Here is a 15,189-nt window from a genome sequence, read left to right as displayed (position 1 = left end):
AATAATTATATTCTCAAGAGCTGGAAAGGTCGGGGAAGAGGAGACCGTCAGTGTAGAAATCAATAGGGTACAAGGGACAAAGTAACATCAAGAGAGGCCCAGAGTGTCTGTGCGCAGCCATAGACTGGTGAAATAAATTGCTTCTGAAAAAGTGGGGTTTGCTGGATTTTATTAAAATTAGAAAACCATCCCTGGGCACAGCCTACTTGATATATGATGCTATGTGGAAAAGAAATGATGGAGTACTGTTGCAAAGCTAATTTTGTTGAAAGCAGTAAAGTGATATTGCTCTCCCTATAAGCTGAAGAGGATAATCTAAACTAGTGACACTAGTTTAGTGACACTCTAAACATCAATGCATCCTAGTGCATCTCTCAAATGACAATAAAAGTAAAAACATATCTCTTACTGCTCTTCCTTCTCTTATGGATAAAATGGTACATAGATATACTGAATTTTGATCAGGACTGGGGTTAGGGATCAGAGAGTAAAAGAGCCTAGGGCTCCAGCAACACAGGGGTTGGAAAAGGCATGCTAAGAGGACCATAGTAGGGCCCCAACATTGCTGCCTCTCTGTCTTTCTAATCTGGGCCATCCACAGAACCACTTGGTTTGGAAAAAACTTCTAAGGTTATCAAGACCAACAATTGATGCAGCACCATCATGTTCATCACTAAACCATATCCCCATGTGCCATAGCCACATGCCTTTTACAAACTTCCAGGGATGGTGAGTTCCCCACTTTCCTGGGCAGCATATTCCAAAGCCTGTCCCTCCTTTCAGTGAACAATTTTTTCCTAATATCTAATCTAAACCTTCTCTGCTACAACTTGAGGTGATTTCCTCTCGTGCTGGCCCTTGTTACCTGCGAGAGGAGACCAACCCCCAACTTGCTACAACCACACTGAGGTTCCTGCCTGTTTCCCAAGCTACCAGCCATCCCCCCTGCTCGGATGGAGCAAGCCTGCAGCACACAGCACCTACCATGCCTTAGTGCAGGGCTCCAGGCAAGACTGCAGCACCCACACGGTCACTGGCCGTGCCAGGGCTGGGAGGCAGGGCAGGCTGGGAGCCAGCAATGCTGAGGGGAACAGCAAGCAGACATTTCCCACAGCTTTGGCATCTTCTCAGACCAGAAGCAGTGAGTCAGTAGGGGCACTAGGGACATGCTAGGGAAGAAGCAACCTGAGACTGCTGGCTAGCTTTTTCTTTTCAACCAGTTCCAAAATCACAGTGTTTGCTTGCAATCATGATCGGTCTTTTTTATATATGAACAAACGTAATGTGCTCTGTGGTCTTTCATGTGAGAAATGTTGAGGGATTTAAAAACACAGCAGTGATTACAAAAAGCCTGCAGTAACAGCAGACAAAGAAGGAACTGTGTCCAGTTGAGGACCATGAAATCATATAGAGTTACATGAGCCAGAACAGCAGGGACAAAAGAAAATTTCTAAACCAGTTATGGTGCTTGGCTTAAGCAGCCAACCCAGCAAACAGGGATTTCAGAGGCAAAGAGAAAAACAGATGACAAAGATTTTTGTTCATAATTGCCTTTTTGTTGGCTGAACTTAAATTTAGTAGGTAAAAAGTAACTTCATAGTTATGAAAAACAGTGACAAACATATGGTCTGTGATAAAGGTAAAAGTGAGCTGGTACGGCTCATACATTATTGTAGGTGTACTGGGAGAGTAATGTTAACCTCTACTTTTTTATTACATGTTCCTGAATCAAGTATTTGTTTCACCAAGAAGATGAAGTCATTTATGTAACTCAGGCAGTAAATCTTCCATTTGTCTTAGATTTACTGTCCTTCTGACACTTCTGACAGGTATTTCACACACTTGTTTTACAAAGCACTCATATGAAATACACATAGCAGATACAATTACCCAAGATATCTGTTCTCTACTCCACTACATTAACGTGTAATTCATTATCACAGGATTTGGAGGAGGCTGGGATGGGAGACAATACATGAAAGTGCATATGGTATAGAAACAGAGACAACAAATTTGCAGTCATACCTGGCATTCTCTCTTTGTGTTTGTCCTGTGTGTAGTGTCACAATGACCAGCATTTCTGACTGGCATCAAGGATTGCTTAAGAAAAAATTGAGCAAGACTTGCTCTGGATCTGTGATATAATGGAAGAGGGGTTTACAAATAAATGAAGATTCAACATATACTGCTTCTAAATGAAGAGGCAGAGGAAGAAGCAATGTATTCGACAGCACGAATTAGGAGAAATCAGATCAGTTCAGAAGAAATAGAACCAATCCCAACAACACCATTGTTCTTTTTATCTTTTATCTGTTCAGTTGGTGGATATACACTGTGAAGCACTGAAGAAAGTCAGATATTGTATCATTATTCAAGTTAATGAAAATATTTGTTTTAATAAAAATGGTTACCATCAGCCATGCTTGGAGTGTTCTAACAGCTGAGCACATAACAAGAGTACAAATCCATATGGGGTAGCAAAACTGATCTTGGGAGGATTTCAGTCCTCAAATGTCCTTACTTCTGCCCTTCTCTAGCACATAATGTTCTGTACCAGGCTGAAAGGGAACTTATAATTTCAGCAACTGTTTTTAAAAACTTTGGGAGGATTTTACACAAAACAATTTGTAATGTTATTTGTTTAAACCATTGCTATCAATCATATTTTGAAAAGAGAAGGGATTTTAACAGTAGTATGGTTTTGCTATGCAAATTTTCCTTAATTACAAGCTAGAAGAGTTTTCATTCAGACTTAGTTTATTGGAAGGCTTTACCATTTTCAGGAAAATCTGGGTACCTTTCATTAAAGTTTGCAAGAAACTGATGAGTGGGTTTTCCTTCAAAATGTTCCTAGATGGAAGCTTTCCTTCTAAATAAAACTCAGATCCCTGCTGGTCCTTCTGGCTGTAGCTTCCAAGACTTGTTATCTCAGAGGCATTTATTTCACCAGGGACCAGAAGAGCCCTGCACTTACTTTAAGGCCAGTTCATAAGTGCTGAGCCATTGTCCTTGTCTCCACAGAAAGCTGAAAGATCCAAGGACCTTTACGACTTACTATGATTAATGCAGAAGTTTTGTGAATAGACTTCCCAGGGAGAAGGGTTTCAGCAGGGTATATGAATAATGGATATAGCTCTTGGCTTGATACCATAGCTATGGGAGCAAAAGACAAAAAAAAAAGGGGAATTAAATTTAACCATTTCATATTGTAATGATACGGCAGCAGTGTTTGGAACCTTAACCATTGCTGGCTCCCTTGAAGTTGCTAATGGCAGCTCTGCACAGCAAGGACATGGTACTCAGTGGTTCAGAGCTGCTGCCTGTTTCATGATGTGCTTATGATACTGGCCTGAGATGAGAGGCTTGAAATTACATGTCCCATGCAGAAGCCACAGGACCTTTTGCTGGGCTTTTAAATATCCAAGTGAAATACTGGAGATAACAGATCAGTAAGAAGGCACACACTTCTTGGCAACTCTCTCCATACATAGATTGAGACAAAAAGAAAGAAAAAATATATTAGAGACATATATGTATCCATACACAGAGAAACTTAGAGACTGCCACATGCTGAGAGGAAAGGGTTGTATTCAAATTACTAAAGTCCCCAAAAGAAGGGTAGATAAGAAAGCCCTGCAGGATCTCTGTTCCTGCTCTGCAATCTGTTTTTCCATTGCCCCATGCAAAGTGGAACAGCTACAGGGTGCTGGCTGTGCTCTGTGGGACACCACAATATTCTGGCCAAAACTCTTCCATGTAAACTTATAAATGCTTGTGATAACTCAAAGCTATTTTACAACAAAACTCCAGCCAGAAATATTTACTTATTATTAACACAGCTAATAGCATTTTAGTGATGTTTACATGTAGGGAGAACCCAAGGGTTATATTAAGAAGTATTTCCTTTATATAATAGGGCATCATTAAAAATTTCAGTAGCAGCAGTACTGAGTCATTTTAGATCAAAATCTGTTAATGAGTTTGCTGATGATACCATGTCTATTAGGGGCTGACAGTATCTGGCAGGGCCTGTGTAGCTCAGCATTCACAGAACCATCAGAACTAGGATAGCACCCTCCAGATCTTGCTCAGGCCACTTGTCTCTTTGCCTTGAGATAAATTTACTTCTTCATTTTTCCAAATAACTACTGTAAAAGAAGAGTATGATTTTCTTGTATATCCTCATGAAATCACTCTTATTTCTGAAGGCTTTGTGGAACAGAGGAAAGGTCTGAATCTTTCTGACACTGCAGTCTGCCAAAAGGAGGTTTGCAGTGTTTTCTTAACCGTGTGTGCAGCCAGCAATATTAACACTCTACTTTGACCCTTTCAAAACCTTGTAATGCTGTAATGAAGAGAAGTGCCTGGCAGAGCTCTGCCTTAAGGCTGCACTTTCTGAGAAGATGAAGAAATACCACCTTGAGGAAAGGATTCTGTTAATGTGCCAAATTTGATGTTTATGTAAGAGGGCTTTTCATCAGAAGCTGGTGCATAGGAGGAATAATGAACTGAAGAGGCTTTCAACACACCTCATGCCTCATTTAGGATCTGCCACGGGTAAGGTCATGGGGCTTTGGGTTCAGCTGTTCCATGTTCAGTAAACAAAATGCAGAGTTCCCAAACCCTGTAGTATTTATGTGCATTATCAAGCCCCTTTCAGGAACAAACCTTTCTAGATACGAACAAGTTCACCTGCAGCAAGTGGATGCAAATTCATCTACACCCTGAGCCAACTTCTGATGTGCCTCTGTTGTGTTCTTGTCCATCTCTTAAGATGCTCTAATCCACAACCTTCACCTCTCTGCAGACCTGCATCCTCCCCGCGCCCTTATCAGTTGCCCTGACTGCTATAACCACATCACATATTTCAGTGGGGAATTTTGTACAGAGGTAAATTACCTACTGATACAGCCACAATAAAAGATGGGTCACGAGGAAATAGGCCAGAATGCAAGGAGCCAGACAAGGCACAGAGTGGTACACAAGCAGGAGGGACTGTTGTTGCCATGAGAGTTTTACTGCATCATTCTCTCTCCACCTTCGCACCACTGTAGAGAAGCTTCTGAGCCATGAACCTGGTTCATCTATGAAGGCTGCCCACACTGCAGTCAGCAGCTCCTGTGATATGAAGATGTTTCTCAGCAGCATTCAGCAAGAATCACAAAGATCTCTACTTTTCTGCCCTGAAAATGCATGCATAGATACGCCTAGGTACATGCTGCAGCCAGCCCAGGAAATAGCTAACTCTTTTGCTGGCAAGAGGCTTTGTAAGACAAGAACAAATCCTTTTGGACATCGGGAGAAAGAGCAACACATTATATGCATGGGGAAAAACTCCCTAATAAACAAAGTAGTGGAAAGCACTTCCAGGTCTTCTTAAGTGTGTATAATGTGTCATAGGGCATCCAACAGCCAGGACTTGCAGGACATGTTTGCAGGAACACTGGAATTGCAGGAATAATACCCATGGGCCCAGGACATCCTGTGCTTTGTAGGGCACTGCGTGGAACATGCAGGAGTTTCCTGAAAACCTGTGGGAGCAACACTTGACAGCTGACAAGAACACACAGCACTTACCAGCAATCTGTGCTCATGTGGGAGATGGTGAACCGGAATCTATGGACACCGATTGCAGAACAAAATGTACTCTACATGCACTGCTCACACAACCTTGCACTGCTCCAGCACGAGTGTGGGGCTGATGAAAGTGTAGATGGCAACATCATGTTTGAAAACAGTTCAGCCCTTGCACCCCAATTCAGCCCATGCAAAACCTCATGCTTTGCTCTCTGGCTTATGAAGTTGTAGGCCTCAGGTTTTCTAGGTGAGAGAGGTAGCCATGAGGTACCCAGAGCTCACTGTGCCAAGAGCATCCCATTACTACTCAAGTAATGGAGAACACGCTTGTGAAATACAACCCTGTGACTGTGGTTACTTAGGCAACATCTCCTTGCAAGTATTCATTGATCTGCTGTCCCTGGGGGCTGTCCAAGATTGCGTGTCACCTGCCCTGTTCCGGAAGAATTGCCACACACCAAGAGGCTTCAGCTTGCTTCCTCTTTACAAATTTGATTTTGATATGGTTGCTGGTTGTTTGACAACTAAAAGCTTACCCTGGCTGAAATGGTCGTTTTCAACTAGAGCAAGTCAGCAATTCTGTGGAATGAGATAAGAAGAGAGCACCCAAGAACATTTAGAGTTCACTCCTGGAAATCCTTCCTGGAAGAAACCAAGCCAAATGGCCATTATAATCACTCACGTCTTAAAGTTTAATGTTGCCTTCTAATGTATATTTTCAATTTTTTTCTGCAGTCCCTAGGATATAGTTTGGGAATCCTAGCTAAAAATTACTAATTATGACATTTCCAGGACATCTATTGCAACTAACATTACCTGCATAATTTTCTCCTAACAAATATGACAAGGAATGTGCTCCACATAGTGGCATGCTTCCAAACTAATTTTTTTCCTGGTTCCAAAAATAACAGCTCTCTTCTATATCTGTGATACATAATAAATATTAATTTTATCATGAATCTAGAAGTTTTTCAGCAGCACTAGAGACTGAAACAGGTTGGAATATCTTCCTATTTGAATATTAAAGAAAAACATACTTTACACAGAATATGGCCCTATTTATTAGAAAAAAATAATATCTAGTTTTCATCTTTTTATTCTACAGGGTATTTGGTTAAAGTATATTCTTCTTCCTCAGTTCATACAGTATATCTTAGTATCTACCAAAAAGACAGCTGGTCTCCATCTGTCTGTGCCCAATGACACTGACATTGCTAACTTTACCTTTTTTTAGCTGCTTGTTCCCTCCTCTTCTTTCACATATCACATGCTGTTCATTTCAAGGATGCGTACTTTCTTTATATATGCCTCAAATGCATCAGTTCTTAAAATTAGTTTCCAACAGTGGTAAAATAAGTAAGTTTCAGCCCATCAGCTTAAGTCCCAACACACCATCACAGACTTGAGGGGGAAAACAGGTCTATTCATATCTCTATTTACTCACACAAGAAGGTTAACTTGAGAAGATCCAAACTGAGACATTTGGCCTGAACAACCTCAGATCTGGGCACTGAAAAAATCTGCCCCTATCCCAGTACTATGCATTCCAGCACTGCACAAGCCAAAAGTGACAGTGGGGGTAACTCAGTCAAGTACAGCCAGACCTGCTTGCCCAAGTCCAGTTCTTGAAGAATTCAGACATATTCTCTCAATGAGCAAGAGTCTTGGTCTCTAAGCAGGGTCTATTTACACAGCATTTTTATTGCCCTGCGGTACCTTTTAAAGATCATAAGTAAGCTTAATATAATTTCTCTTGCAATAAAAAAGCAATATAAAACTGTAATGAGTAAAGCAATATAAAAAGTGCAATGCATCTATGTGAAAAGCTACTGACATTTACACTTGCACTATTCCAAGATTAACTTGTGAAATTATACGCTTGCAGTTCTACAGCACTCAAGAAATAGCAGACCTGCCAGTTCCCAGATCTGGAGATCAGAGCCTTAGCAGAGAATAACACATAACATTGTTGTACCTCAAAGGGACCCCCTATGGTAAATGAGAGCAAAATGGACTACAAACCATTTCCAACCTTGAAGAAATCCAACTACTGATGCATTCTGCTGAATGCACAAAGGGCTTGCCAGTGTTTGGGTGCTGTAGTAGGCTGTGAGCAGCACATTAAATCAAAACGTTACGAGATTGACTGCTCTCCTGAGCAAAATTAGACAGGTCTTTCCAAGATGGATGGATCTGCCACTCAAATCATGCTTAGATGAAGTGGGCTGAAACTTTTAAGTGTAGAGAATTGAGAATTTTAATCTCTTGACAGATGAAGACATGTTCCTAATGCATCTAAATGATAGCACTTAGACAAACCTTAGGAGGTTTAGGTGTTTGGGTGTTTTTTTTTTTTTTTTTTTTTTTTTTTTTTTTTTTTTTTTTTTTTTTTTTTTTTTTGAAGGGACGGAAAGAAGAATCTAAAGAAAAAGTTAAGAGGATGTCTCCAGTCTTACCCAATGTCTTTTTTGGAGACTGTTCCCTACCAACTTCTGCAGGCAGTGTTGTTCCACCAGTCTCAGAAAAGAATGAGGGGGAAAATATCAAGGTGCCACAAATGAATTTTCATGGTTACCAGCTTTCTCTCTTGAAACTTCTTGCCACAATGCATCTCAAAAACATGTAGTAAGGAGATTATTCCACAATCAATTAAGCCTGTACATTAAAAATGTGCCATATTTCTACTGCAAGAGGATTGTTACCTTCTATACATTACTAAGAGTTTGCCTGAAATAATCATGAAAGCAGCAGTATAGCAGTGACACAGAAGGTCCTTCCAAGAAAAGTCTTCCTACTTTAGGAAAACCATAGCAGAAATACCAAGTGCCAGAATTAATCTAATTGCTTTTTCACTGTGGGGGATGAAATTTTGAGTTTCCTGAAGGCCCTTTCATAGTAGGCTTGTATGTTAACATCTAATGAATCTGAGAATGAATATAGTCATAGTTAAAATTTCCAAGGTGAGATTCAGAGCTTCTTATTGTAAAACAGCAATTAAGCCTTCTTCACCTGAGATGTGAACCTCTCTAGATTATGGATTGAAGCAGGTTATCTTCACATGCTCATCCAAACAAGTGGAAAAAAAAAAACGTGAAATGTTTGTCTCATACAGAGTTGTCAAGATATTGCAAGAAGCAGATTTGGGGCATCACAAGTAGAAGTAGCTACATGCATAGCATCAATGTTACTGACCCAGAAAGGACACACTTTCGTTTTTTTATCTCTGACCATAACAGCTTCCAAAAAATATTTACTGCCACTGCCTCTGCAAGCTTCAGATTTTTGAGCATCTGCCAGTCTACTGTCATTGCACAAAATTCCCACAAGAAGCTATCCTGTGTGCCAGCAAGCACTAAGAGATATGAACTCATCCCAGATCTTACAGGAAAGAAACTGGATGCATTTTTCTCATGGCCATATCTTCCAAAGAACGGTGTTTCCTAGGGTGAGATTAGAACTTAGAAAATGAGGTTGGTTAATAGCACCATATTTCAAATCCAAAAGGAATTTCTAGGCCCCTGCATTTGGTGCATGAGAAATGTCAGCACAGACAACACTTCCTGAAGTAGTGAAGGTGGCTATTACAAAATTCATTAGTCAAGCCTCAGAGTTACCACAGTCAACTTGAAAACAAGTTGTGAATGTGAAAGTATAGCGTTTGCTGATACATGTTTTACAAACAGATGACAAATTTAGAAATGAGATTTAGATTTTGCCTGCCCAAAACCTCTTAGAATCAGGCAGGCAAATACCCTTAAGGTCATTGAATCCTACAATAAACCTAATGCTGCCAAATCCACCATTAAACCACACTTCTAATTATGACATCTATACTTCTGATGCTGAGCAAATGTCCCAGCTGCAGTTTGCTAGGAGAGGTGCTCCTGTTTCTGCAGCACTCATGTTTTCTGCGATTTGCAAGGCACTTGCTAAGTAAATGCTGCATGTAAAAATTCAGCCTCCAGCTGGTATGTCTTGGACCTGGATCTGGAAGAGTGACCACAATGTAAAACCCAGCAATCTGCATAAAATCAAACACAATATTTCCATTATCTTGTTCCCAGTCTTTTGCATATTCCTTCCAATCTCACTGCAGATCTTGCAGACTGTTATTAAATCTAAATTAATGTCTGTGGAGTATCAAAACTTCCACAGACAAGAAGGAAACATTTTGCAGCTTCCCCCTTTCTTGAAAATACTCCTTTGCTTGCAGCCTGAAGCTGTTTGATTGAAAGCTGGTGTGTCTGCCCACCTTGGGACAGTTTGCACCAGGATATGTGCACAGTTACACACTGCAGTACAGAAATACAATCCCAGTACCACACAGTCGTGTCTTTGCTAGAAGTTGCAATAGCTGCCTCCGCTAAAAGAATCTCCAGTGTGTTGCTTCAACCCATTGCTTTGCAAAAGAAACACTGCTTTTTGGCAGAAACAGAAGTATGATGGCCAATTCAGGAAGGAAGGAAAGAAGGAAGAACAAACAGCAGGAAAAAAAAGAAGCTGATAAAAGCAGAAGAGTACAGAAATATTAACACTTCTTCAAATAAGACTGAATTTATAGCAGCTGCAAAATTACAAGCCTCTCAAACTTCTCAGTTAATGAGTCCTGCAGGGTCTCGAGGCATTTTTGGCAGAGGGAAGAAAGCTGCATCTCTTGCTGCAGATGCAGCCAGGTGTGAGAAGATCCTGAACAATAGGTGTCACCCAGCTGTGGGATCTGCTGATCTGAGTTTCCTCCAGCTGGTGGCACCCAGCTTGGCAAGCCCCAAGGTGCAGCACCAGGGGCAGAGCCTGACCAGCCTACCCAGACCCTGTGATCTCCAGCTGTGGGGCACAGCTCTGGGCAGCCAACCCCATCCAAGCCCAGCTCTGCTGGCATGCAGTGCCTGGCATATCTACTCCTTCTCCCAGGGCTCTCCAGAGAGTTCTTGTATATTTAGCCTCATCATGCAAGCATCTTGCAGATACTAGGAAATCGTGTTTTCTTTCCCCCAGAGCTGTTATCACAAAGGAATCGGAAGAAGATGTAAGAGCCCTTTTAGCCATTTCAGTTACAGGAACGGGAACACCATGGTCTTCATGACTAGAAACAAAACTGAAGCTAAAAGGGTTGGTTCTATTTACAGAAGTGGGGCAAAAAGAGGAAAACATCTTCATTTTGTTCATTGCTGCAGTGAATCAGCTGCTAACTGAGGGGAACAATATATTGAACTGATTTCAGTCAAGAACCCAAATCGTGAGACATTCTCTGTGACAGTGTGATCTGTCTATTTACCTCTGTGACAGCTGAATAAAGCCCTGTTTGATTCGTAGACACACATGCATGTGCCACAGGAACACAAGGGATCTCCTTTTGTCCACATGCTGTGGCATGAAGGGTTATACCCACCTCCCACGCCACCAGTGATGCAATTAACTGCTATTTAAAAGCCCCCAAATGCAATTTATGGGAAAATCTTTTGTACTGTCTTCAGAGTATAAAGATCAAGGCATGCACCTTTAGGAAGAAGACTCATGTTTAAAAGCAGTGAATACATCCTCTTCCAAAGACAAGCATAAAAAACAGATAACCAGAGACCAGGGATCCATTGTAGGTACTGATTTTACAGCATAGCACTATAACCCTTTTTCCTCATTTTCAGCCTAAACCTCGTTTTGTTCTACTTGTTTTTTTCCTACAAAACAACCAGCTTATACCTCCTCTCTGATTAAGTTATCTGCCACAGGCTCCCTTGTCTCTCAGTAAGCTGGAGACACTGACAGCTGAACCCCAAGGGCTTCTCCCTGCTCGTGTTTAGTGCGCCTGAGGAAGGGCTTGGCAGAGTCTCTGAGCTGTTGATGCTTTCCCCCTTCTGCCCCAAGTCTCAGGTATTGTAACAAAAACCAACACCCTGAGCCACCTGCCCAAAATATGGGTGACTGGCACTTGTCTGTCCACAAGCCTGCAGCTGAGATCCGTGGGGGCCGTGGCCTGACAAAAATGGGGGGCTTCTCCCCTGGGGCAGACGGGGCAGCTCAGGAGTGAAAACTTCGGCCAGCTGCATAGGACTTCAACGCTTCATATATAAAAATCACAACAGCCTATGCCTTTTCCATCCTAGTATTTTCCTTTTTAATCAGAAACTTATTTTGCTATTTAACTGATACTTCTCATGGGGAAAAATATCTATTCTTTTGAAGTAGATACTCTGGTCAAGGAAGGCAAGAGGATGTCAGCTTGACCAAGACAGACTATTTGTTTGATACAACCTGCAATAATTAATCAATGACATAAAATTTAAAATGCACTTTTATCCAGCATGTGGGGTTTTATACATATATCCAACCCCTCAAAAATGCAAGTGTAACCTGATACAACATATTTCCCTTGGAGACAAACTTTGTGAGCTGGGCTATGAGAGAAGTTGTCCATTTAAAATGTACTGTATAGGGATAAGGAATTCAGCAGCATGAAAATACCTTTAGAATTCAAATTACAGTTAGCATAATGATATTCTAGCAGTTATTACAGAAAGAAAAATATTAGTTATTAGAAATGAAGAAATTATTTTTGGCCAAATACTGCAATGTCTTCCTTTGAATTTTCTGAAACAAAATGCTTTTTAAATTCTCAATTTTTAAATTTGAACTTTGCTTCTGTAAAGCAAAAAATAAATCTAACATTTTGTCCTTCATTTCAAGTTAAGATAGATAATAATCAAAAAAGCTTCTAACTCTACCTCAATGGGAGCATAGAGAAGTTCATTAGTATTTTTGAACCACACTAAATTGATGTAATTTCTGAGAAGACAAGTACTTCAGATACTATCAAGGTATACATAAGGCTACAAACTAACTCATGATGATAAAGGAAGTTTATGAACACTCTTATGAGGACCATCTGTTGTGGAGTGACTATGGCTCTTCAAGATCAGTCTACAAATGCTGAGCATTAGAAAGAGGTGTCTGGATTAAGTTAGGAACATGAGACCCATGGTATATTCCAAATTTTCAGAATTGTTAAAAAATCCTTTTTAAAAAACATATGCAGCAGATGACGAGTACTGCACAGAGTTTAGTGTCACAGCAATCATGCAAAAAAAAACCCTGATGGGATGTGGGTACCTAAACTCAAGGATGCAGTTCTCTTCCAGAAGCCCAAGGTATCTGAGACAACCCCACCTCCCTGGGAACCCAAATATTTCTGCTGCAGCAGCTGGAAGCCAACTAGAATAGCAAAGGACATGAAGGCTTTAGGAACTCAAAGTAACTCTTCAGCAAATATTCCTACCTTGGTTCATCCATAGAGAGATGCTGTTTGCTCCTTTGTACGGGCTCCAATGCAATACAGGCAAATTTGTCTTTATCCACATTTTGGGTTGTCATTTCTAACACCTGAATTTGTACATTGGTACCAGTAAGGAGCTCCTCCCCAGCTGCAAAGTCTCCAGTGCCTGGAGAGGAAGAGAAGGTGTCCCACTGCCTTCCTGGCTCAGTTTGTAATACCACTGCCATCTCAGGTCTCTGATCTCATGAGCAGAGCTACTGATCCTTCCCACACCACAGCTGCCCATGGAACACATATTCACCTTGCATCTTTTACAAGGGTGACACCTTTTAAAGCAAGGTGACAACAATGAGCATTGGTCTCAAACTTCAGCTTTTTAGGAGCTGATTTCCAGGTTCAGCCATCTCAGCACTGCAGACTGGACCAAGAACAATGCTGGCCCTCTAAGCTGTGATGTCCTTGCTCTGAATTGGAGCCCTGGATTTCAGATTTTAAAAATCCTTTCATCTCAAACATGTCAAGAACTCTGTTGGAACCTGATTGCTGGCTTCCACAACTGGCAGTGGGCATAAGTTTATGCACTTCACCGAATGTGAGTTTAAATGATGCCACTGAACAGCTGTGTGACATGAAATAAATCACTTTATAAAAATCCCTGGTGTTCTCACTAGTGTAAAACTGAGATCTGTCCCACTGGTACATTTTGAAAAGCACTAGAAAAATGTTTTTGTCTGAATGGCAAATAATAGATGAATTCATGTTTAACTTCCATTTTTCCATTTTAGAAAAATTAGTTTAAAAAAACCTATCATAGCAGCACAGTAATGATAATTGCAGCTTAATTACCCATAACTGATTCTTTATGCCCTGAAATAATTTATTCTCCTTTTATACTTGTCTCTGATATCCATTAGTCATTACAACTGTGAGTCTATAATTACATATTTTGCATTTTAACATTCTATGCCAATGTGTGCTCTCTTCTTATCTTTCGGCTAATTTCAGTACCGAAACACCGAGAAAATTTCCATATGAATTTTCCAGAAGGTTTTGGGGTAGGTCTAGCACTTAATGAAGCCTAGAGAGACAGTTCTTAGGACAGAGCTTTTGTCTGTGCCCACCAGTCTGGCTTTGCCAGCTGCTCTGTGGAGGCTGCACCATGGTGGGATCATCACGGCAGGAATTCTGCCTTCAGGTTTGGGATTACACTTCGGCATTAGGTGGAGGTTAGGACACAGCCAAGTGCTCGGGAGAAGAGAGGTTAGATTGTGTCTGTGTTAGGTTGGAAGATAAAGCTGAGAGAGCTCTTGACAAGGCTCCTCTAGGAGGACCCAGGTCCACTTCTGTCTGGTAGGAGACACAGGACTGCCAAAAGGCAGGACTTTTCCTTGTTGCAAGTAAGCACGCTCTATGCCAAGCTGCATGCACATGTATCCTTTAGCAGTGGTAGAAAATTTGGTAAAATCGCTGCAATAAAACAGAAAATGTGCTCTTTGCTCTCCCACAGATCTCACCTTGCTAAATGCCTTCCTGTCTCAATTGCCAAAAGGTTAGTCAGCATCTGCCCAGAAATGTGACTGTGTGGACGACACTCTATTTCCTTCACCCAGTACCAGGGAGACACCCATACCCAAAGGGGCTAAGGTGATTTAATGGTTGACTTGCAGAATTTTAAACTGTTTTCTAACTATCCCTTTGACTCACTAAAAGCTGCCAAACACATCATTTACTCTGTCTTTCAAAGCTTTGCCTGTTTGTAAGATTAGAATCTTGCTAACTATACTGACAGGACTACCAGAAATTGTAACTTCCCAGTGACGAGAGCACAAGCAGTATTTACAATCCCTTCACACTCCAACAGCTGTTTCAGAGACAGAAATGCATTTTTTGTCCATGGGTAACATGGTCTGGGCAAAATTGCTTGGGAGATGCAAATATTAAAATAAAATTGAGTATGGTAATGCCTTTTAATGGACAAATTAAGCTGAATGACAAACATGAGATTGTGCAATATAAATTTCACACAGAAGGCAAGTAAAATCTGAGCCGCATGCAGCAATTGAACAAATTAATCTGATTTTCCCATGCCACATATTTACCCCTCAGAATCAAAAGAGCCTGAGAATGAAACATTAAAGTGAATTTCCTACTATAATTTAACAAAGAAAGTATTCTGTCATTTCCTCAGCTGGAAAGTGCACATTTTGATTGGGTCAGGGATTTATTTTCTTAAACAATGAAACACCTTCCTCCCTCCTTCTCTCCTGAGTTTATTATTGTTTAGACCAAGAGTTGTATAAACCAGTGAGATAAGGAGAAAAAAGATTTTCTGGGGCAGAGTTTTT

General features: G+C 40.9%; 1 protein-coding gene across 1 annotated transcript in view; it reads right to left on the bottom strand.

Annotated features, from left to right (window-relative positions):
• The window catches only part of IL1R2 (interleukin 1 receptor type 2), a 33,350-nt gene that overhangs the window by 17,732 nt on the left and 429 nt on the right, over positions 1 to 15,189 (bottom strand). The gene's annotated exons all lie outside the window — the stretch shown is intronic.

This window comes from Prinia subflava, chromosome 3 (genome assembly GCF_021018805.1).
Source record: "Prinia subflava isolate CZ2003 ecotype Zambia chromosome 3, Cam_Psub_1.2, whole genome shotgun sequence".
Classification (NCBI taxonomy): domain Eukaryota; kingdom Metazoa; phylum Chordata; class Aves; order Passeriformes; family Cisticolidae; genus Prinia; species Prinia subflava.
Note: the sequence above shows the minus strand (reverse complement) of the source record. Positions and strands in the feature narration are given on the sequence as shown.